The sequence below is a fragment of the Pinus tabuliformis genome, chromosome 6 (assembly GCF_031772625.1).
Source record: "Pinus tabuliformis cultivar Carrire ecotype Pingquan chromosome 6, CPIR1, whole genome shotgun sequence".
NCBI classification, from domain to species: domain Eukaryota; kingdom Viridiplantae; phylum Streptophyta; class Pinopsida; order Pinales; family Pinaceae; genus Pinus; species Pinus tabuliformis.
Window position 1 is genome coordinate 1,592,934,246 of NC_142292.1, and position 25,274 is coordinate 1,592,959,519.

Here is a 25,274-nt window from a genome sequence, read left to right on the forward strand (position 1 = left end):
TAGAAAGTCCAGATAAAGGGAGCGCTGTAAAAATCATTGAAGGGATTCAATCTCCTCAAGTAGCAGGAGCTTCTATTATTCCAGACAAAGGAAGTGCTATTAAGACAACCAAAACTGTACCTTCTCAGCCTAAGAATACCCTTTTAGAAATCCCTGAAGGTTATTGGCACATATTCGATCCGATGGCGCAGAATCAGCCCAATACTCAAACTTCTACATTACAATATCCTATAGTGGATTCCGCAGCAAATGCTCCTATGAAAGCAATTCCCCTTCAACACATTCCTACATTTCATGGACTGACATCAGAAGACCCGGACGCATTCTTATTTGAATTTGATGTCTTATGTAGGGGATATGATTACACCACTGACCCCCAGAAATTAAATTTGTTCCCCTCCACTTTGAAAGGAGCAGCCTTAAGATGGTTTATGGGTTTAGGTGGTGGGCTTATAAATAACTGGGAGCAGATGAAGGAATCTTTTCTAAAGAAATATCAAGACTACTGTAGGTCTAGAGAATTGAAAGATGAAATATTCCAAATGATAGCTAGACCGAATGAAACATTAGAAGAATATGTAGAACGTTTTCAGTATAATTTACAAAGGTCGCCTTATGCATCATTACCACTGCCTGATAATGTGTTAAAAACTGCATTAATCAAAGGCATGAAAGAGTAGTGGATCGAAACATTAAATATCATGGGAAAATGGGATATTTATCAAGAAAATTTTGCTGACATCATTGATCTATGTATCAGAAGTTCGAGAGGCAGCATAAGGATAAAACCAGCAGAATATGATCGGTTTGTCAGAGATAACAAAGCACCAACAGAAGGAGTAACACGTGTAGAACTTGGCAATTTATTAGAAAACTTTAAAACTGATATTCTGGGGACATTAACTACACAACTTGATATTGTGCAGGCTAAACAGAAGCAGATTGAGGCAGAACAGAATTTGGCGATCTTCTGCCCCCGATGTAGAAAGAAGCACAACCACAAGGAATGTCCGCTGGATACAGTTTAAACATGTGCCATCTGTGCAAAAGATCACCTTACTGAAAGTTGCCCCTCACTTCCTGGATTGAAAGCAGTATATAAGGAAGCAGAAGAAGAACCAGAACCAGCATACTTCATTAACCAGCGTCGCCAATGGCAACCAAGACAATCAGGTATGTTTTCAGACCCGACTTCTTCTTTTCAGCCTCCACAATATAGTATGTGGCAAAATCAATCTCAACCCCCATTTCCGAACTGGTCATCACAACCATTTCCTTCTCCAAATCCATGGATGAATCAGCTAAGCCAATTTGGTTGGCCAAATTTTTCTTACACTCCACCATATTGGCAAAATAACTCATACCCTCCGCAATGGACCCCCCCTACTTCACAAAGTCCACCCTGGCAGACAAATTGGCCAAGATCGACATATCAGCCAACAGGAACTATTCCACTCCCTCAACCGACTCTGCCAGCTTTGCAACAAAATCCCCAGTCTAATCTGAGACCACAACTCCCAGCCCAACCTAATCCTAATCCCAATAATAGGTCGGTCGAGTCTCTCCAAATCATAGAATCAACAGAAATCGAACCTGAACTGAGGGAGTGCAATGATCTTCAGTTAAGATCTGGACGAATAATAGAAACAGAGGGAGATACAACGATGCACATTGAAGATCAGTTACCAATAGAACAACCGTTACAATAAGAGAGCGTAAATAAGGAGCAGAGTCCTCATCAAATAAATGAACCCGCCCCTCCCTTCCCAGAATGATTAGTCTTACCACGACCTGTACAGCAACCAGACTTCGACATTCTGGGGGAGTTACAAAATCTGTACATAAGAATTCCATTCCTCCAAGCCATTCAAGACATCCCTATATACGCAAAAACTATAAAAGAATTGTGCATAAAGAAATCAAAGAGGAATCCAACCACTAACCCAAGAGTCCAAGTAGTCGGTACTTTATCTGACTTGTTATCAGGAATACCCATTAAATATGATGATCCGGGAAACCCAATAGTAACTGTTCAAATCTATGGACAGACTCTGACTAATGCTTTAGTTGATTTAGGAGCTGCAATTAATATTTTGACAACTTCTACGTGCCAAAAACTTGGGATTACATCGGTAGAACCCACTTCTACTTTGTTAGAAGTGGCTGACCGATCTGTAGTACGACCAGAAGGAACTCTATACGATGTCATGGTTTCCGTAGATTCTTGGGAATACCCGACTGACTTCCTGGTAATTAATCCAAAAACCCGACTGGATGGACACCCTTTAATTTTAGGTAGACCCTGGCTGGCCACTGCCGATGCATACATTGGTTGTCGGCAGGGGAATATGACAATAACCAGAGGACCAAATATCAAAAATCTAGTCCTATATCCTCCAGCACAGCCAAGTCTTACAACAATAAAAACTAACCAGCACCCTGTATCATACCTTACTGACAATATCAGATCACCATTGACTATACAGAAGGCTCTAGACTTCAAAGATATAACAGAAGATGATGCCATCAATAACTTCGTTAGTCAAACGGAATCTAGACCTCATGCACAGTGTTTTATGATAGAAGCTGCATTCGAGAATGAACTGGAAGAAGACCCCTTGAAAGATACACATGACCAAACGATACCTGTGACTTCTGTTGCTAATAGTAAAGTAGTGGAAATTGAACCGGGAAAAACACTAAATATTAATGCCAACCTTACACCAGAACAAGAAATCAAACTCATCCATTTGTTACGAAAATATCAAGAAGCATTTGCATGGGACTATCCTGATATGAAAGGGATTGATCCCCAATTGTGCACCCACCATATTTACATAGAAAAAGATGCAAGACCTGTCCGACAACCGCAAAGAAGACTCAACCCCCATCTAAAAGATGTTGTGAAAGCAGAACTTCAGAAGCTTTTAGATGTTAATTTTATTTATCCTATTTCTGATAGTAAGTGGGTCTCTCCACTTGTGGTTGTGCCCAAGAAGAATGGGAAATGGAGGATTTGTGTGGATTATAGGGAGCTAAACAAAGCCACACAAAAAGACCATTTTCCCCTCCCATTCATAGACCAAGTACTGGACACGTTAGCAGGAAAGAAATTCTTTTCTTTCCTAGATGGCTTCAGTGGATACAATCAGATTCAGATTGCCCGTGAAGACCAGGACAAAATTACCTTTACTTGTCGTTGGGGAACGTACGCTTATAGAGCTCTACCCTTTGGCCTATGTAATGCCCCTGCCACATTCCAAAGGGCCATTCTTAGCATCTTTGCAGACATAATAAATGATGGGCTTGAAGTTTATATGGATGACTTTACACCATATGGAGATGATTTTGATCCAGCTCTAGACACTCTAGAAAACGTCCTACAACGCTGCATTGCTACCAGGCTTTGCTTAAGCCACGAAAAGTGTTATATGATGATGACAGAAGGGCTTATTTTGGGGCACTACGTCTCAGCAGCCGGAATTCAGGTAGACCCAGCTAAAATTCAGATTCTTTCGCTCATTCCCACCCCCACTACTCAGACGGAGGTACGCAGCTTTCTTGGATTTTCTGGGTATTACAGACAATTTATAGAACATTATTCACACATTGCTGCACCTCTATATGCACTAACATGTAATGTTGATTTCATGTGGACAGAAAAATGTGACCGCGCTTTCCAGGATTTAAAGAAGCTTGTATCAACAGCTCCAGTCCTTCGAGGACCAAACTGGAATTTACCATTCCAAATCTCATCTGATGCCTCAGACACAGCAATTGGTTGAGTCCTTGGACAGGAGGAGGATAAAAAACCTTATGCTATTTATTACATCAGCAAAAATTTAACCCCTACTGAATTAAATTACACTGTCACCGAAAAAGAATTCCTTGCTGTAATACATGCTGTCAATAAATTTAGACATTATATCACAGGCTATCCCATTGTTTTATATACAGATCATTCTGCTATTAAATATTTAGCAAATAAGCCTGTTACAAATGCGAGAGTAACAAGATGGTTGATCTTATTGCAAGAATTTGATATCACAATCAAAGATAGACCCGGCAAGGAGAACCCTGTAGCTGATTTTCTCTCACGGATACCAAAACCAATTGAAGCAGCAGCAGTAGAAGACCAATTTCCGGACGAACACCTGTTTGTTGTTGCTGCTCAAACACCCTGGTATGCTGATGTTGCCAATTACCTTGCAGCAGGTAAACTACCAAAGCACTTAACCCCTAATGAACATAAGCAGATTGTTCAGAAGAGCACTCGATTTTCGTGGATTGGGGGCTATCTGTTCCACACAGGGGCAGACATGCAAATCAGGAGATGTATTCGAGAAGATGAAATTTTTGACATCTTAAAAGCCTGTCATGACGGACCTTGCGGAGGACACTTTGCAGAAAAAAGAACAGCACATAAAGTACTGCAGACAGGATACTACTGGCCTACAATTTTTAAGGATGCGAAGAAATTCGTTCAAGCCTGTGACAGTTGCCAGCGAGCAGGTCGACCTGGTCAAGCCGACGAGATGCCTTTGAGACCACAATTGGTTATTGAACCATTTGAACGCTGGGCTCTTGACTTCGTTGGACCCATCAACCCATCATCAAATCAGAGAACATATATCTTGGTAGCCACAGAATATGTTACTAAATGGGTTGAAGCGGAAGCGTTACCTAGAGCTACAGAAGATTCGGTAGTTCAGTTCCTATTCCATTTGTTTGTACGATATGGCCTTCCGAGAGAAATAATTACAGATGGAGGACCTCAATTTGCCGGAAACAAATTAGCTGCAACACTTAACAACTATCACGTCCAGCACAAAATTACTACCCCATATCACCCGCAGGCGAATGGGCAAGTAGAGAGTAGCAATAAGGTAATAGAATCAATTTTAACAAAAACCATTGCTTCACATAGGCGTGATTGGGCCGCCCGACTACCTGAAGCACTCTGGGCCTATAGAACCACCTGGAGAAGTACCACTGGTTATTCGCCCTATCAATTAGTGTTTGGGAAACAACCTATTTTCCCCATAGAATTCGAAATCCAAACCCTACGAACTGCACAGGAAGTTGGCCTAGATTTAAGTGAGGCACAAATCAATCGACTACAGCAGATTAATGAATTGGACGAAATAAGGCTCTCTGCATTACAGAATACAGCACTTATTCAACAACAACGAGCTAAATGGCATGATGCACTTATCAAGAACAAAGTCTTTCACGAAGGGGACTGGGCTCTGTTATATGACTCTCAGTTTCAGGATTTCCCGGGGAAACTGCAGACTCGATGGCTGGGGCCATATGAAATTCAGAAAGTACATGATAATGGGACCCTTACTCTCATTACAATCGATGGTTCTGGATATGCATTCAAGGTAAATGGCCATCGAGTTCGTCTCTATCGCAGGCCACTCACTCGGGAATCCTTCTGTGATTAGCTACGTCAAGATACTGACATGAAAATTTTAGGAGAGGAAGTAAAATCTTCCTCACCTACAATTCAGTGAGGAACTCATTCTTTTGACTTGTACATAAGTTCTTGTATATACGTTTTTTTAATATTTTTCTTGATCTCTCTTTCTTAAGATTGCTTTTTACAGTTAGTGTGTTTTTGCTGTTCCTTTTCCGGAAGGAACAGCAATGGTTTGTTTTTGTGTCTTTGCTGTTCCTTTTTTCCAAAAAGAACAGCAGGTGTGAATTTTTGTTGTTCCTTTTCAAAAAGGAACAGCAGTTGCTTGTTTTCGTGTTTTTAGCATTGTCGTGTTTTTGTTGTTCCTTTTTCAAAAGGAACAACACTTCGTGTTTTTGTTGTTCCTTTTTCAAAAGGAACAGCACTTCGTGTCTTTGCTGTTCCTTTTTCAAAAGGAACAGCACTTCATGTTTTTGTTGTTCCTTTTTCAAAAGGAACAGCACTTCGTGTTTTTGCTGTTCCTTTTTTAAAAGGAACAGCACTTCATGTTTTTGTTGTTCTTTTTTCAAAAGGAACAACACTTCGTGTTTTTGCTGTTCCTTTTTCAAAAGGAACAGCATTTTGGGTTTGTTGTTTTAAGTTTTTGCTGTTCCTTTTCAAAAAGGGACAACATTTGCAAGTTTTTGTTGTTCCTTTCCAAAAGGAACAACAGTTGACAATTTTTTTAGACAACACTCATGATCTTAGGAGAACGGCATCCCAACTATTTTCTTGCATGGATTCTTCTCTTTCAAAAGGAACACCATAGTCATATCTTTGTCTCAGTGATGATTCATATTGAGGATGCTTTCTCACCCATCCTCTTTCCACTCTCTAAGATTCAGCTATACACTTATGCAATGAATATCAATTACAACACACCGAAGTCAGGATATCATAAAATCGCTATCTTTATAGAGCCTAGTATTGATAAGAGGACAAGAGGGGGGACATATTTACTTCTCATCCCCGTTGTCATTGACCTATTCCCATTGCCTGGTTGGTTATCTTTATCATGGCGATTTCCTTTAAATATTTTTTTTTTCTAATTATTACATAAGAATAAGAACAGAGGATTTATATTTTCCTGTTGGGATGATAAGACTTCTTCTGCCATTCCCACTCTTAAGGAGTGTTGAACCACCCTTATGTGTAAATATATAAGAAAAAGTACTGGAAAAACAAAAGAAAAAAGGAAAAAATGATGATGAATGTGATTTATTGTCAAATGCAGGATAGGGGGTCTCAGCAAGAGCCAGCCTACCATGATCATCAGGTTGGAAGCGAAGTGGCATTCCCAGCATGGCCACCATACCAGGGAAATGGTCCAAAGGTATATTAACTAAGCAGACCTTGGAACAGGGGGTCTCATCACGAGCCGGCCTGCCCACGTTTCGCGCCTTCCTGGTGAATGGCATTATGGTTACCTGGTTACCAAGCCAGCATAATGGCCTGTATTTTGACAAAATATTTTTATACACATACAGGATTATGGTTCCGGGGGCGAAATAAACAACTCTGCCAAGGTTATGGACACCTGTTGGCAGCAGAGCTCTGTTAATGGTATCGAAGTCATAAATGGTTACACCAACAGGGATAATATTAATACCTCTTTATTTCTTCTATCTTATGAATAATTCATATTTTATTCCCTGATTAACATATCGCATGAATACTCATTACTACCAATCATGGCAAAGGAACTGACAATGACCCCTCGGGACTTCGTACGAGTGATAGACATCCCATCCCCCAGCCTCGCATCATATTACGAAAGCTCTTATGTAAAACGCGATCCACCTTTTTGCCTCGATTTCGGTATTTAGTTGTCTATCCAAAACATGGCGCAATTTTATATGCTGTTCTTTATGACTGGTAACACGATGGTTGCTGCTCCTCTATTTGACGGCTGGGACAGCCTATCACATCGTGGGGGGGGAAGGTAATCTCATTACTCCACAGGGTACGTGTCACCACACCATTCGGGGTAGATAGTGTATGAAGGAATGGCATGGTTTAACGGTATGATAGTTCTATTTTACGCAAAGTTGCCATCCGCAATCCATTTTTGTTGCATGCTCTGTTTTTTCGCAACGATCATCTTCTCTGCATCCCAAAACAGCTCAGACAGTTGCTGTTCCATTAAAAAAAATTTTTTTTAGTAGAACCATGGGAGGTAAGGCAGTCCGAAGCGAGCCCCAGGAATTGACAGCCTCTGCTGCTGCTCGGGAGATCCTGGAAAAGGCTGGATGGCTGAATTATTTCAATCGCTTACAAGAACCAAACGAGACAGTGGCGTTGGAATTTCTGCAAAACTTGCAGGAAGACTACTCCACAGTAAGAGAAAGACGGATACTGGTCACTGACGATGTAATTGCAGAAGTTTCAGGCCTACCAGCCACCGGACCTGTTTGGACGTTGAAGAAAGAAAGACTGCAGAAGATTATAGAGATTTTTCAGGATGAAGGCCAAAGCCTGACAGTGAAAGGGAAGGGAGTTCTGCCAGCTACGTTGGGAGAACCCTGGACCGAACTAGCAAAGATAGTACAGAGCTACATTACTTGCGAAGGAAGGAAGGACGTGGTAAGACCTCGCCATCTTAAACTGTTAGCTGTTTTAAAAGAAAAATGTTCTGTAAATATGCCTGCACTTTTAAATTCGCTATTGCATGATGCGGCCCGAAGCCTGAAAATGGCCCAGCACGAAGACGCAGTTGTTAGCCACCATGGATTGATTCGATTGATAGTGAGCCATAGTCTCACTCAACAGCAGAGCAGCTGGGAGGAGCTCATTGCAGTGATTAAAGGGGGATTGGTTGCACCACCTCCAAAACCTGAAACCTCCTCCAGCACGCCAGAACAATCAGAGAAACGTAGAGAAGTGGCAGCCGGAAAACGTGTCGCTTCGAAACGGAAGCATTCTTCAGATACACCGGAGCGACCAGAAAAATGCAGAGAAGTGATAGCAGAAAAAGTTGTTGCCTGCACACCTAAACAACCAGAAAAACCAAGGAAATCAGTTCGTCTAGCTCGAATACGAGGGAGGCTGGAAAAGATTCGGAACACCAGCCAACCAATTGAGATGAACCTCTAGAACCAGAAGAAATACCTTCTGATGAAAATGCTGGACAATCTGGGGACGAGGTTGAACAAGCCGGAGAAGAAGGAAAGGAAGGAGAAATGCACTCTGAAGCTGAACACCCCAAGGCAGTCACTGAACAAGACAATCGGGAGGAGGAAGTAAGACAGCCAGAAAGCAATCCGCTGCGAGACCTTGTGGGCGAAGAAGAATTGGCCACAATCCTGGCCAGCTTGGGGGAATATGGCCAACCCTCCAGCCCAGCAGGTCCTCCCGATGGACCGCCAGAGGAAGAGATACCCGAGAATTCACATGCAGAGAACCAAGGAGAATAAAATCCACCCGTTCATGAGGAAGAAATAAGGGATACCAGTCGGGAACAATCTGTTCCCGAAGCACCAGAAGAAATGCTGGACATAGGGGCAGATTTAAGGGCTAGGTCCAAACCCTCTGCCGAGACAAGGGAAATCAGGAAATTGAAGACTAAACAGCAGAGGCTACTGAGCACTATAGCCTGACTCCGACAGAAAATTCGCATTCTAAAAGCGAGTCTGAGGATACAAAGGACCACACAGAAGAGGAAGAGGACCGCTACAGCAGAATCCCATCGAACAAGAAGCCAAGGGACTTACACTTGCACTGTTGGTCGAAACCCGATTAGAAGACCTGCAGCTGTTCCAAATGATGCTGAGTAACAAATTGCTGTTCCAATGGCCACTGAGGGACAGACTGCTGTTCCAATTGATAATGAGGAACAAGCTGTTGTTCCAATTGCTATCGAAGAATAGACTGTCGTTCCATTAGCAGAGGAACCACAACAACCTTTTGTTCATGTCAAGAAATAAAAGGAGAATAAGGAAATCCAAACAGAGGCACCGCCCTCAGGGGTGATCCGGGTTCGGAACTCTAAGCAGCATAACAAAAAGGTTCAGGTAAAACTCCTGGCCTCTACAGCCTTATGGAAAAAGAATCCAAAAACAAGGACCTTGCATAAAATGATGAAGGAAGCTCAACAGGAAACTGAAAGATTGAAGGAACAAACAGTCCCCCGGGAGAGATATGAAGAGTTGCAGCAGCAACTTCGGAATATTAGTCAGTCCAAGAGCCAAGCCTTCGAAGGCTGGCAAAAAGAGCAGGAAAAGGTTGCAAAGGTAACTCGTCGATTAGATATTGTTGTTAGACAGATGGACACTGTGTGTTCCTTGTATAATGACGTTTTAGCCTGTAGGGCCTCTGCTAAAAACTATGCTTTATTTTTGCTTGAACGATATTTACGATTAAAGATAAAAGCTGTCAGGGTAGGTGCCCCTATACAAATCAATACCCTTAATGATTTCATAGATTGTTGCAAGCATTATGGAAGTAAGGTCCAAAGATTATTATGTGAATTTTACTTGCATAACCTCGTGCTAGACCAGTAAACTGATTTAAATCCTGGCCCTTTCGTTGGGGACATACAATTGCAATCCTTTGTTTCCTTCAGGGTTAATCAGCTAAAATGGCTCAGGGCTTATACCACTTTCCAGAGGCAGGAAAATAGCCTAGATTTGTGGGTGAGGGCCAAGCCTAGAGACCCAGTATGGTTATGGAGAGCACATAGGAACCTTATGAGAACCCCGGGTGTTATGGAGACATTAGGACCCATGCATGAGGATTTAATCAGACAAAATTTGGAATATTTTCTCACTATTAAAGACCTTGCTATCGATGCTGCAAAATTCCGATATCAGATTTCGAACCCAAACATCCAGCTCAGGGAACCATTCAGATATGAAAATTTTGAGCTGGCAGCCAGCCGTTTGAACCTTTATGGCGAGCGAATTTTGCAAGCAGGGCCATCCTGGTTAGGGTATCGATTTCGTAGTCCAATCATTTGGCACCCTGCACCCGGATACCATGCCTTGTATGAAATGCCTGAAGGTCAAACAAATCAGTTTTTTGATGATTTGGTTGCTCATCACGGTTGTAGGTCTCCACACGAGATTCCCTCTCCGGCCTACTCTCTTACTGCTCTGCATATCAACTATAATGTTTTCATGAGGGCATGAAACAGGGTAAGCAGGGGGGTGTGTGGAGCTCTGGAATGGTATGTTTTTTACCAACAATTTAGTGACTTTTCGGTAGCAATTGTAACCCTTTCGGCATAATGAATTTAAAGAGATAAAGCATTTTTAGTGGAATATGTGAGAATTAGTATGAAAAGCTTAATCATTGATAATTGCTATTTTTCTATGCAGGAAAGGGTGGAAACGAAGGATTACTGCTTAAGAGGAAAAGACAAAGGAAGAGTAACTGTTGTCCCTTTGGAAGGGAACCGGATGCGAACAAGATCAAGCGGATCGAAGCAGAACAACCCGAGAAAGAAAGAAGAATTATCGAGTCGAAGAATCAGGGAAAGGAAAATCAAGGAGTAACGGCTTGGCAAATCCCTCAGGATCTTTGATCCTGAGGGATCGCTGTCTTGCTTATTTTTGCTATCTAGATACCTCCGCCAATTCTCTTATAAAAGGGGCAGCAGTGTTAAGCTCGGGGACCTTTTTCATATATGTAAATTTAAGTCTCAGTTTGAACTTTGATCATCGAGTCTCGTTAAGACTTGTTTTGCTGTACTTTTGTTGATGCATTAATACGAAAGACTTGGTGCTTTATTTCATCTCTGTGACTGGAGTAATCTAAGGCAGTGTATCCTTGGAAGCTAAGGGTCCGGCTCCGAAGGACGGTCAAATCATTGACAAAAATTGTATCCAGATGTTCATACACCTTCCCCTATCCTTCATGTACCTTATCAAATTCTTCCCATCACTGAGATCCCCCAAATTCCTCATTTTTGCACAAACCCTAGTTTCTAGCTACAACCTGGCAATTTTCTAGGTTTGGCCTGTGTTTTTCCCTTTTGGACCCCTTCCCCTGACTCAATCTCTGAGATTCCACTTTCCCCTGCTTCCTAACATCCCTCCCCACTCCCAAAAATTTCCCCAAGAATTTAGAAGCCCCCTATCCCCTTCATTTCGCTCCATTTCGACAAAATTCCTTGTTTCACACATCGGGACAAGTCACACTCAAATGATGTTCCAGAGCAATAAAATATGAATTTTGGAAAACTGAGAGAGGTTTTTGTCCACAACATGTCAAAGAAGAAAAACCTCCTTCACGTTTTGCACAGGTGTCATGGTTTTAGAGAAGTGTCAAAATTGCAATCGCCAGATCCAAGGAGGTTGGCCAAGGCACTAAAATGACGGAAAAGGCCCAATCCACTCCAAATTTTGGCCAAAGCCTCTTTGACTGAGCATGGTACTTTATTGGGGACTCCCAGCCCAAATTTCAAGAAATTTGGAGAAAATTTTGTCAATTGTGAATTTTTTGTGCCAAACACAGGTTTTCTCCACCAATGGGTTGCGCGCCGCGCGCGACCCTTTCGTTGGGCAACTCCTTTTTGGGAAAACTCAGCATTTCTAGATTTTTCATGGAAATTTACACTTGCTCAGCCATTGCCAAGAAATTTCACCAAGTTTTGGGCCTCCAGAAAGTCAAAAAACAAGCAAAAAATGACTTTCTGCCACCTTTTTGACACACAGGAAGCAGTCTTGGGAGATTGCAATTTTGGAGGGGAAAATGATCACCATATTCAGAGATTCCACTTGGGTTGGAAAGTAGACATCCATACCTTTCCAACAAGCCCACGTTTGCCTCATTTGGACACCTGGAAGTACTTCAAAATCAGCTCTAAAGTAGCGCGACCCGTTCAGGAAGAGGGCGCGACCCGTTGGGCAGTTTTCACAGGAATTCATCTACAGCTCGGGAATTCGCCCAGTTTTGACCAGTTTTGACTTGTGATGGGATTTTTCACCCTCTTTGATGTAATTTATGTATTTTCATGTTGACATGACACTTATTTACCTATTCTAGAAGATTCATTCATGAAATAGCAAACATTTAATGAATGAATTGGTTTCCTAGCTTATAGAGGCAAGTTGTTTTGACTGCCTAGATTTTAGTGCTCAGTTTAGAATTGGTTGAAACAGCTCCTAGAAGGATGAGCTCGACCCCTAGAGGCAAGGAAAGGTGTTAGCTTGCCTATATTATGTATTTTCTTAATCATTTTCAGGGGTTGGAGAGGTTGGACTCTTGAGGGAGAAGCTACTATTGTATTATTCATTGTATCTCTGCAGTTTTGGCAAAGGAAGAAAGACCAGGGTTTTGCAGTCCTTTTTGGGATTCCTGTGGTTACATGTATTGATGGTGTGTATCTCTTTGTACTTGTAAATTTTTTATGTGATTCATCATCTTACTTTTCCTTCTACAAATTAGGCAAATGAAGTGTTAAAGTAGAATTCATGATTGCCATGCTCTGCTTTTAAGTTTGCTTAATATTTATGTTTTCATCTGTCTAAAGAGAACCCTTGAAGGTTTCTTGCTCTCTTTAGCTCCTCACCAGTCATTCCTATCCATTCATTTAATTCAAAGGCATCAGTACAGTCTCCTACCTTGCCCCAAAGAACCCCCTGCAAAAAACTGTGTCCAATCCCCGCACCCAAAATTGCCTTTCCCTGATTTTCCACCAAAATCCTAAAACTTCCCAATTCAAACCTTTTATCAGTTTACTAGCCTAAAATCAGTGTTCCCTTATTGGTCATCTCGCCCGTTGAAGATCTTTACCGAGATAGACCGGAGAGAGCCCTCTCCTGCCCCGTAGGGCTAGCTACGAGGCTAAGTGGTTTGATGTTGCCTTGGAGTTTACCTTTCTCATCCTGAGGTGAAATTTCAAGCGCTAACAAGTAGCATATTTTCACTTTTCACAGGGCGGTGGGGGGGAAACAATATTGAAGAGAGTTGTGAATTAAGGTTTTACCAGTAGGACTAATATGGAACCCCACCATTGGATCTTCAATCCATTAATGGCACCTAGGTATGTTTCATTTCTATCCTCGCTGCATTTCCACCCAAGTAGGACTGGTTCAAAATTCACCATTTTTTTCATCCTTTCTTTTAAGTTTAAGAGTAGCATATTTTCACTTTTAACAGGGCAGGAGGGAAAATAAGATTGAAGAGTGTTACGAATTAAGGTTTTACCAGTAGTAGACTGGTGTCAAACCCCACCATTAGATCTTCAATCCATTAATGGTGCCCAAGTATGTTTCATTTCTAACCTCGTTGCATTTCCACCCCACTTTTAGTTTTGTTCCACACAGGGAGGAGTACACACACCTCTGGTCCCCCACCATTGGATCTTCAATCCATTAATGGCACCCAGGTATGTTTCATTTCTAACCTTGCTGCATTTACACCCCACTTTTATCCTTCTTCCACATAGGGAGGGGTACACATACCTCATATCTCTGGTTCAAAATTCACTATTTTTTTCATCCTTGCTTTTAAGTTTACGAGTAGCATATTTTCACTTTTCACAGGGTGGGAGGGAAAATGAGATTGAAGAGAGTTGTGAGTTAAGGTTTTACCTCTTCAATCCATTAATGGTGCCCAGGTATGTTTCATTTCTAACCTAGCTACATTTCCACCCCACTTTTAGTCTTCTTCCACACAAGGAGGACTGGTTCAAAATTCACTATTTTTTTCATCCTTTCTTTTAAGTTTAAGAGTAGCATATTTTCACTTTTCACGAGGTGGGAGGGAAAACGAGGGAACATCGGTGAAAGCATATGTATTTGTCCTTCTTTTATGGTTTGTCTCTATAGAGTTGATTTTACTGGGTGTACACTGTATGCATCTCAAAATTTCTCTTTAAGAAATCCTATTTTTATTCTTTCCAAGAAAAACTGTCTAGGGAATCCCAATGGATGTTTCCCCACATTAATGGATGACATCCCTGGTAAACCCATTGGCATTGACTAGTGCACCTCACCCAAGGGATTTCAAATAGGGCACCTGCCAACATAGAACTAGCCAAATAACTAGTAACATTAATGACATTCGGTTGGGCTAATCCCTTGGGCTCAATAAATCATAATCAACTACACTATTTTCCATATTAACATATTGATCCTATTTAACATTTTGTTAGAGTAACCATAACAATCCAAGCCTGTTACTATTTTTATTTTGGTTTTTAATTCCTTCTTTGGTGTGGGGACAACTTTATATGACTGTATAGATGTCTATTTTTGTTAGAGTATATGTTGAAAAGTAGATTCTCTCTTACATTCTACCTTTTCTGTTATGTATTGATGGAGTTCAGTTTCATTAGTTGTGACCAAAGAACTATGTCAGACATGTATACAAGGATTCTTGTATCATTATTTATAAAATTAACATTGTCCCTAAACAAGCAAAGTAGATCCTTAATACTACATGTTTGTATCTCAGGGAACTTCCAATCCTAATAAATGAGATGAAATTTAAGTGTTTCCAGAATCCAAATCTCATGTTTTGTGAATTCACTCATATATGGTGCTAGAAAAGTGAAGTGAAATTTAATTATTTCCAAATCTTAAGTTCTGCGAATTCACTCATATTTGGTGCTGGAATCTTTTGAGAAAACTAGAAGAATTTCTTTTAGCTGCATTCAAATTTTCCAAAAATAATACTAAATTTCTCCTTGACTAAAATTCTCCCTGAAATGGCTTTGGGATTGAAAATTTTGTAAATATTTTTAGGGAAACAACCCAAAATACTTTTTCCAGATTAGAGTTTTATAACACTAGGTACTAAAACAGTCTTCTATTTTCTGCTACAAATGTCTGATAGAGTATTCCCAGAAACTGATCAGAAAATTAGGTAGATGCGCTGGACAGACTAAATAATTTTTAATGAATAATAATTTAACATAAATGATATATTAGATTGCATAAATATATAACTTAGAAGCATGAAATGAAGAAGAAATCTCAACGAGATTGACATATTCTTAATTGAGTTGAATGAGGCTAGGAATAGCTTTGACTAGAGGGTGCTGAAAATGGCATAATTTTGTTATGGTTGGATAGATTTAGAACTAAAAATTAGCAGTTTTCTTGCTTGCATAACTTGGGAAGATTTATGTATCTCAAGTCTCAACCTTATTGAATAGTATGATTTATGCCTTGCAATGTTTAGATATGCTATGATACCACTTTCTAGTAACCTAAGCACTTTGGACGAAAATTTAGTTGTGAATTTTACTTGCAAAAGATATAAGTGAAAATATAGATTAATTGTCCCTTGTGTAGAATTTCCTTGAAATTCTGCTACTGCTTGAATGAATAAATCTGAAACTAATTGTTGCATGAAGACAAAATATATCTCTACCAATTTGTAGTGGAATAGAACAAAAATAAAACATAGTGACACTATAGCAAAAAAAGACAAAATATTCTAGGGAACCCAACTAGGAAAACCCTCTGTTAGCTGTAGAAATTTAAAATACTATCCATATTAGACTTTGAGACGCCTTCTTCAAGGGCAGGTTCATCGATGCTTATTACTTTCCATATTCATTTTCATAAGCATTAGGGTTGTTGTCCGTCAAATCAGAGTAGCTATAAAGTGTCTCTTTGATTTCAAAAAGAAGATCAGGATCAACTTCATCCAAGAATCCCCTAGAAGGCTCATTAGTAGCAAGAAGAAAGGTCTTTTTTAATTTTATTTCATCACATGCATCCATCATAATCATTGATTTGCCTTCATTTCTTTCACAGTCATTTTCAATGTTAGATGAAAAAGGTATTTTAGTATGATATAATCCTTAGGTAACCAACCTCAGACATATTGTTGGTTAGTTTATGTTGTTTGAAGTTTATTGAGTTTGAGATTTATCATGAAACTACTAGAAGCATAGTAGAATGGGTAATTTGATTATCTTGATAAGAATGTTATGGTTTGATCTAGTCCTTGAAAGGAACTTATATTTGATGGTCAAAATTTCACATTCCTTTCATTTTTTTATCTTCACATATAAAAAATATATTTATGTTATAGCCTCTAGCAAGATATATACAGTAACTGCCACTCAGAAGTTGGATGCCATCATTTTGGAGCTTGAGCTTACTCAACTTACCTTTGTTTGAGTTCAAAATTTTGTTAGATCTCATTATATCGTCTATTGCAGAGCATGAATCCAATTTACCTTTGTTTCAATTAAAAATTTAATTAGATCTTGTTATATCATCGTTTGTAGAGAATGAATCCAATTTCTCATAGTCCATTTGCTTTAGGTATAACAAAGCTACTTTAATTCATTAAACTTATTTTTCATATTCTATTTGCTGATTGTGATTCTGTAGGTCACATTTGCATTGGAAAAGGGTCATATTTAATGAAGTGTGGAAGGAGAGGGAAGCTTCAGTTATGTCCTTTCAAACTTTCTAAGGTATGTAATAAAATTTTAAAGAATTTCTCCATAGAATGTTGTGCTTTAACTTTTTCTTTTGATAATGGATTATTTATGTGATCTCCCCTCTCTTACACACAGCCAGAGTCCATACATACATGGTTTTTTGGGATATGTGGACAATGGACAGATTTACGCTAACCATTTATCTAGAAATTTACACTGTAGAAGATCAAGCATTTACAGTTGAATATTTCGTTTCCACTAAATTAGAGTTGAAGAGTCGGTCTCCTATTTTTCAGGAATATGCCTCACTTTTAAATCAATTTATTGCTGACTCTGTATAGACCTTCCATGGGAGGGAAAAGAGTGATCACTACCATTGCTTAATCTTTTTGAAAACCAAGAAAAGATTCCAAATCTGTATAAATTAGTGGCTCCTTGGAGAATCCTAAGAGTGGTGCTATTGTAGCAACAAGAAATTCGTTTATTTTGAGTTCTTCATTAGTGCATTGATAGTATATTGTTTACTCCATACAATACCTCAAGAGTGTATGATCAAATTATAGTTAAGCTTGTCATAATATTTTGACTTACCCTATTTTAGAGGGAAACTGGAGTGCATGTCAAGCTTGCACTTCACAATTGTATCATGCAAAGTTTACCTGGGACAAGTTTTGTGGATCTAAGCAGCAAGATACCTGTTGGAATTCAAGAGGCAACAATACTACAAAGTGGGAAAGAGGTTTCATAGTTAACTTGGATTTCACATTATGGTTGGAGTCAATTTGTTGGCAAGATGCTGGATACCCCAACTTCCTTTTCATGACTGAGTGCAAGAATGAATCCTTCGACATATTCCTCGCTCAATTGTCATTAAGTGATGGGTTTTCTCAAAAGTGTTGCACAACTATAAACTTGACTAGAGCTGTTATTGAGTCTTCAGAGGTGGTTAGCTTTTCAAAGCACACACGTACAAGAAGAGGAGAAATAATATGCCCGGCTAATTTGAAGTTATTTACTTGTGAATAGGGTGTTCTAATTCATAAACCTGATGACTCGCTCTACTTCTTTCTAGTGAACAACTTTGGGACTTGCCATGAATCGTGAGACAATTCCAACCCCATAACTATAAATTTCTTATTTATATCTATACCCAATAGATTAGAATCTACACAAGGAGAACTCCATTCTTTTTTCGAAAGAACCTGCAATCAACTTGTACCATGTTATTTAATATTTTCTGTATTTATTCGCATCCTTGGTCTGTGACATAGAGATGCAATAAGCTGCCTTGCATTTTGTACACTAACACTCCTAAAAAATAATAAAGCATGCTCAAATCTATCATTTCAAATGATCTATGTAGCTCACCTTTTGCTTTATCAATTATCGAAGTTGTTACCTATATTGATGATAACTTCTACAACTGATACCATAGTGACAACATATGTTATAGTTTAATCCGTGTTTCTCTGAATGTGTTTCTCCTTTAGTAGAGCAACAATACATTCTAGTTTCCATTTAGGGGAGAAGTGTACCCAATATCAAACTTGGCCTGTGTGTAGATGGGTTGAATGCATATTATACTCTATCTGTTGTTTTGAAGGTGTTTCTCCTTCAACAATACATCTTAGTAGATACTTTCCGTTTTCACCTTTAGTATATGCATGCAGCCTTCGGATACATGTTGTAGATTATAGTTTTCCTATGAGGTTGTAGCAGCGATGAAAGAAGTGCATTGATCTTAGGCATATTTAGTATGTTTTTATAGTTTGATTTAGATGCTCACTTTTCTTAATTTAGGTGTTTTTCTTAGTTCTGTTTTATGCACAGATTTATCTTTGAGAAAAGTGCACAGTAGAGAAGGGTTCTATATTTTGAGCAGGGGACACACTTCTAGGTAGGAAGTACTCTATTCTAGGAAGCTTTTTCCATGCAGGTTAGGTGCTTTATCTGAGAATCCCAAAAGGCGCTATTGTAGCAATAAGAAATTTGTTTATTTTGAGTTCTTCATTAGTGCATTGATATTATATTGTTTATTCCATGCAATGCCTCAATATTTTATACATCCATATTTAGTATGCTTTTATAGTTTGACTTAGATGCTCATTTTTCTTAATTTAGGTGTTTTTCTTAGTTTTGTTTTATGCAAAAATTTATCTTTAATAAAAGTGCACAATAGAGAAGGGTTCTATACTTTGAGCAGGGGACACACTTCTAGGTAGGAGGTATTCTATTCTAGGAAGCTTTTTCCATGCAGGTTAGGTGATTTATCCGAGAATCCCAAGAAGCACTATTGTAGTAATAAGAAATTCATTTATTTTGAGTTCTTCATTAGTGCATTGATAGTATATTGTTTATTCCATGCAATAACTCAATATTGTATGATCAAATTACAGTTAAGATTGTCATAATATTTTGACTTACCCTCTTTTAGAGGGAAACTAGACTGTGTGTCAAGCTTGCACGTCACAATTGTATCATGCAGAGTTTACCTGGCACGAGTTTTGTGGATATAAGCAGCCAGATACTTGTTTGAATTCAAGAGGGAACAATACTACAAAGTGGGGAAAGCGGTTTCACAGTTAACCTGCCTTTCAAATTATGGTTGGAGTCAGTTTGTTGGCAAGATGTTGGATACCCCAACTTCCTTTTTATGACTAAGTGCAAGATTGAATCCTTCGACATATTCCTCGCTTAATTGTCATTAAGCAATGGGTTTTCTCAGAAGTGCTTCACATCTATAAACTTTACCAGAGTTGTTATTGAGTCTTTGGATGTGGTTATCTTTTCAAAGCACACACGTACAAGAAGAAAAGAAATAATATGCCCGACTAATTTCAAGTTATCTTCCTGCAAATAGGGTGTTCCCTTCCATAAACCTGATGACTCACTCTACTTCTTTCTAGTGAAAAAATTTGGGACTTTTCATGAATTGTGAGACAATTTCAACCCCATAACTATCAGTTTCTTATTTAAACTTATACCCACTATATTAGAATCCACACAAGGAGAATTCCATTCCTATTTCAAAATAACCTATAATTGACTTATACCATGCTATTTAATATTTTATGTATTTCTTCGCATCCTTGGCCTATGACATAAAGATGCAACAAGTTACCTTGAATTTTCTATACTTACACTCCTAAACAATAATAAAGTATGCCCAAATATGTCATTTCAAATGATCTATGCATCTCACCTTTTGTTTTCTCAATTATCGAAGTTGTTACCTATATTAATGAGATCATCGACAACTGAGGGCACAGTGACAATATCTGTTAGAGTTTTATCTGTGTTGCACTAAAGGTGTTTTTCCTTCAGCAGCACTATAATACATCGTAGTTTCCATTCAATGGAGAAGTGTACCCAATAGCAGCCTTGGTCTGTGTGCAAATGGGTTGAATTCACAATAGACTTTATCTATTGTTTTGAAGGTGTTTCTCCTTCAATAGTACTTCATCTCAGCAGATACTTTCAATCTACGCCTCCAACAAATGCATACAACATTGGGGTACATTGTCATAGATTCTAGTTTTGTTGTGAGGGTATAGCAACGATGAAAGAATCTCATCGATTTTAGGCATTTTATTGTTGTTGTATGAAAGCATGCTTGTCTAGTGTTTCCCAAACTTATATAGAGCCATATTTATTATACTTTTATAGTTTGACTTAGATGCTAACTTTTCTTAATTTATATGTTTTTCTTAGTACTATTTTATGCACAGATTTATCTTTAAGAAAAGTGCATAGTAGAGAAGGGTTCTATATTTTGAGCAGGGGACACTCTTCTAGGTAGGAAGTACTCTATTCTAGGGAGCTTTTGTCATGCATGTTAGGTGCTTTATCCTAGACAGAGTTCCAAGTCCCTAAATTTTCCAAAAACCCACCTAACCCTAGCTATCTAGCTAAAAATCCTTTACATTCCAGTCATCTCTTGGTTGTGATTTCATAGAGAGAGCCCTCTCTGGTTTAGTAGGGCTAGCTACCAAACTAAAAGCTAGGTCTGTGGTTACCTCCATGAATCTCTTCATCAGCTCGGGACATTATGGAGGATAACAGGCAACATGACAACTAGCGAGTGCCAAGGTGTTCTAGTGAATGTAAGGTTCCCAATTCATGGAAAAATGCAATTCTAGTTGTGAGGTCATGACTGCCAAGGTGTGTTAGGAATGCTAGGGCATAGTAAGATGTGCCAGATACTACAAAGACATGTCAAACAAGCTAAGATGTGCCAAGTGCTAAGGCATGCCAAGATGTACAAGGGTTCCAAGTCCCTGCCTCCTCTTCTTCCATATGATATCCACTTATGACATTTCCTTTGCAATATTTGGTGCATTTGATAGTTATAGGTCATTATAGGTTATAAATGTCTTCAGAGTTTCACTTCCAATTGAGTATTCAACTTAACATATTGATTCTCTTATACATAACTATTTTTCCCTCCACCCAATTTTCATAACTTCAATAACCATTAGGTAGGGACCTACACCTTCAATGTTGCTTTGCTTGTTTAGTAAAATATTGTTGAGGTTTTAATTTATTGAAAGTTGTATAGTTTACAATTTATGAAGTTTTAAGGTCTAATTTTAAAAAGTATAATTCTTTAAAGGGTGCTAGCTCAATGGAAGGGCACCTGCTTTACAAGCAGGAGGTTGGTGGTTCGATTCCATCATGCCCTGACATCCATAAGGAATGGAGACGATCAATTTTTGGTGACGGAGGCTCTTTTGACCATCACCAATGAGCTTTGGTGACATTTTTCGACCCTCATAAAAAATATGAAATGGTGACGGTCAACAGACGCCACCATATATGCGCATCTATAGTGACGACCCTTAAAGGTCCGTAACCATAAATAGTTGTTGTTGATATGAAATGGTGACAAACATTATCCATCATTATAGTCCTTATTCATGATGGACATTGAATGTCACATCAACAGCTATACTTCTAGCAATGCGGCTTTTGATGACGGTCAATGAACGTCACCATATATATACACCAATAATGACGACCATTAAAGATCCATCACAATAAATCATTATTGTTCATATGAAATGGTGATAGTCATTATCCGTCATTATAATCAATATTCGTGTTGGACCTTGAATGTCACCATAACACATATACTTTTAGCGACGCCACCTTTGGTGACGTTCAATTTTTGGTGACCGAGTCTATGGTCCGTCACCATTGCTCATATGCAATGGTGACGGTCTCTATCCATCATTATAAATCATTATTGGTGACAAACTTTGAATGTCACTACAACACCTATACTTTTGGTAGTGCCACCATTGGTCACATTTAGTTTTTGGTGACGGAGGCTACGGTCCATCACCATTGCTCATATGAAATGGTGGCGGTCATTATATGCCATTATAAATCATTATTGGTGATGGACTTTGTATGTCACTAGAACACTTATACTTTTGGTGACGTTCATTTTTTGGTGACAAATGCTCTTTTGACCATCACCAATGAGCTTATGGTGACATTTTTCGCCCCTCACCAATGTCCTTTTTTCTTGTAGTGAATACAATAATAAAATGTTTTTCTTCTTTTCCCTCCAAAATATTTTCCCTTGCTAATGACATCATCATCTTGAACCATATTGATTCATTTAAAGATAATTTTGTTAGTACATTTTTAGTTTTGAGGCCCATTCTTTACCAAACAATTCCCTTTATGTGGGCTAACTCCTACTGATTTCCTTGTTGAAGTACTTGCAACAAGTGTATATAAATATGGAGTCAACTTTATAGGATGTACATCCTTCTCATATCCATCATCATCTCAATGAGAGAATACAGTTCCCTCTACAATAGATTTATATATTCTTCCATCCCAAGCCTCTTCTTCCTTGAATCAACATCCCTACCAATAATATACTTCTTCATAATGGGATTATAGATTCTATATGCCTTATAATCCTCACTATATTAACTAAAGATACAGTTCTCATTGTTTTCATCCAACTTCTCATCTCTTTAGGTACATGTGCCCAGGCTACACACCTGAAAATCCCCCAATAAGATATATTTCAACTCTTACCCCTCCCTCTTTCTTCAAGAACTCGTTCCTTCACACTCTTAGTTAGACACCTGTTGAGGATATAAACTAAACAAATAACTTCTTCTCCTCAATATTCATGTGGTGAATACTTCTCTGTTAGATTTATTTGAGCCATATTCATAATGGTTTGATTTTTCCTTTCAGCCACCCCTTTTTGTTATGGAGTATAACATGTAGTAAATGGTCTCTTCATTCTATGATACTAACAAAGCTCCATGAAATCATCTAGAATATATTCACCGCATCTATATGATCTTGAAACTTTAACATATTTTCTACTTTATTTTTCAACCATAGCTTTAAACCTTTTGAATATAGTAAAAGATTCATACTTTTCTCTTAGAAGATAAACCCAAGTTTTTTGAATATAATCATTAATAAAAGTTAAAAAGTAAATATTACTAACCAAAGCATGTGTTTTCATTGATCCACACAATTTTTTTGTACATTCTCTGATGGAGATTTCACCCTATATGAAATTATAGATACAAATTTCTCTCTCGGATGCTTTGTAAGTATACAATTCTCACATGAGCTTACTAGTTGTTGAATTTTAGGCAGCCCATACACCATCAACTTCTTTTATAAAAACTCTACAACACCAAAATATAAATGACCATATCTTAAATTCCATAACCAAGATTCATCGAAGCACTTAGTTTTATAAGCATGCAAAGAGTCAGTGAATTTATTTTTCATTATAAGTGGAAACAACCATTTCTTTTTCATCTCCACCCTTGCTATCAACTACTTACTTGGATACTTACCAATGATTGTACATACCTTGTCCTTGAAGAAAACTCTGTATATTTTCTATATCAGTTTCCCAATGCTTAACAAATTTCATTTTAAACTAGGTACATAGTATACATCATTGATCATTCTTCTTTCACCATTTCTGGTATATACAACAATCACCCCTTTACCTTGAACACATACCTTATTATCATTGGCTAGCTTTACTCATACTAAATACTAGTGTCTAGACTCACAAAAAATATATGTTTCCATTCATGTGATTGAGGCACCTACTATCTAAAAACCAAACATCATTTGAACTTTCTTGAGTCACATTATAGGTCAAAAACACAAGTTTACGATTATCTTCAGAATCCTCTTTGATTCCTCCATACTAGATTTTGTTGTTACTCACCATTAAATTAAAAGGGTATTGTTGAGATTTCTTCTCAAATCTAAAATTATCTTTGTTGTCCATTTTATTAGATATTTTCCTCCTCTTCCTTTGTTACTTAACCTTCCTATGCCTCTTGCTTTAGTAAGTTGTAGTTTATTTTTGAAGGAATTCTCCAATGGATTACGATCATATATTGTCCTCATGGATTCATGTTCAACCAAAGAACGAGTGAACTCATTAATTTGCATTTGAATTACAACCATAGCTTCAAACTTCTTTGGAAGACTTTCTCAATCACTCTCTTATTTCATATGTAATCACCATATTGTCTTAATTGATTAACATTGCTCATGACATAAGTCATAAAACTAACCACAATCTCACTATCTTTCATTTCCAGATTCTCGAAATCTCTCCTTAAGTTTTGTAAACTGAAATTTTTCATCTTGGATACACCTATAACAACCCTTTTTGGCTACCCCCTCATATAAATATTTTCATGTGCAATGGTAATTAATTGTGAGAAATGTAAAAGTAACTGGATTGATGAGAGGACATGGATTCAAAGTTTGAGAGGAAAAGTTTCTTGGGAATTTCTTGGGGAAATAACCAAGATTAGAATTTTGCATTAAATGGCCACCCATATCCTTGTTGAATTAAAAATAAGCTGGTACAACAATTAAAATGGAGTATTTGCTCATGACATAAGTCATAAAACTAACCACAATCAAACTATCCTTCATTTCCAGATTCTCGAAATCTCTCCTCAAGTTTTGTAACTTAACATTCTTCATCTTGGATACACCTATAACAACCCTTTTTGGTTACCCCCTCATATAAATATTTTCATGTGCAATGGTAATTAATTGTGAGAAATGTAAAAGTAACTGGAATGATGAGAGGACATGGATTCAAAGTTTGATAGGAAAATTTTCTTGGGAATTTCTTGGGGAAATAACCAATATTAGAATTTTTCATTAAATGGCCACCCATATCTTTGTTGAATTAAAAATAAGCTGGTACAAAAATTAAAATGGAGTATGGTTGGTTAACCAAAAGGATGAGCCAACTTGATCTCATGGGACATGTTGTTCCAGTCCACATGCAAAATAATCTCAAAATGAAAAAGGTGTTATAGTATGGTATACACTTGATAGCAAGAGACACAAAGACATGTTACTCCAAACAAGACTGCACACTCAATAGAGGAGCATATGAGGAGAGAGAACACTCTTAGTTTCTCAAGGGATTTG